The sequence below is a fragment of the Erythrolamprus reginae genome, chromosome 9 (assembly GCF_031021105.1).
Source record: "Erythrolamprus reginae isolate rEryReg1 chromosome 9, rEryReg1.hap1, whole genome shotgun sequence".
Lineage (NCBI taxonomy): Eukaryota > Metazoa > Chordata > Lepidosauria > Squamata > Dipsadidae > Erythrolamprus > Erythrolamprus reginae.
The window spans coordinates 4,635,535-4,636,627 of NC_091958.1; positions in this window are offsets into that span (position 1 = coordinate 4,635,535).

Genomic DNA, 1,093 nt, shown 5'->3' on the forward strand with positions numbered 1-1,093 from the left:
TGCTGACTTTGACCTTTTGTGTGCTGATTTTTCCCTGCTTTGAAACTAAACCAGAGCAAAGTGTGTTTCACTTTGTGAAAGAAGAAGGACTGTGAATTGCCTCACAGCTGCAAACTAAGTATCACAGAACTGATAAGGGACTTGTACAAATCACCAGTTTGGTTGGAGACGAGTGCTCTTTGCTATACCAAAAGAGGGCTTGGTTTAAGTGAATTTTCATTATAAAGAACATTGTTTTGAATTTTCAAACGTGTGTGTGTCTGAAATTTGTACCTGTGAATTTTTGGGAGGAGTCTACCAGAGAGCCCGACAGAACAGGGGAGGGAGGATTTTTGGGGATTTCTTTCCAAGGCGCAGGAAGAAGGAGAAGTACAGTGGTACCTCTACCTAAGAATACCTTTACTTAAGAACTTTTCTACTTAAGAACCTGAGCCTGGAAAAATTTCCCAGGAAATATCAGAGCGGTACGAAGGCCCGGCCAGTTTCCTGCCATTCCCCCTGGGTTTCGCTCTCTGGCTCAGTGTATGGGAGGCAGCCTCGTGCCGGGTGTATGGGAGGCACATGCTCCTCCTCGCCACCTTAGAGTCCCTCTCTTTTTTTTTAAGCCTTAAAGTTTTGGATTTTTTTTATTCCCCTCACCTCACCTTTTTCCTTCGGCAGCGACTGTCCTCCTCCTCTTCCTCCTCCTCCTCCTCCTCCCACCCAAATTCCGAGCTTTTATTTATTTCCTAATGGGTTTGCACGCATTATTTGTTTTTACATTGATTCCTATGGGAAAAATTGCTTCTACTTACAAACTTGGCCTGTATGCACCTTTTCAGGAAGCGGTAAATAAATAAACAGGTGGAACCACTGTCCATCTACCCCATGCCATTATTGCACTTCTCAATTTTTGGAATGATTCATAGGAATAACAGTGTGGAACATTTGCAAGGCTACACCCAGCCCGCACATGGACAAACTCACTTATTTATTCTATCTGCAATCTCAAATGTGTGCCCTTCACACATAATTCTAGTGCTCGGATGACCATTGGCTACCCTTTGCAAGCTCCTCCCAACTCACTCAAGAAACTGGACACACACAAATAAGA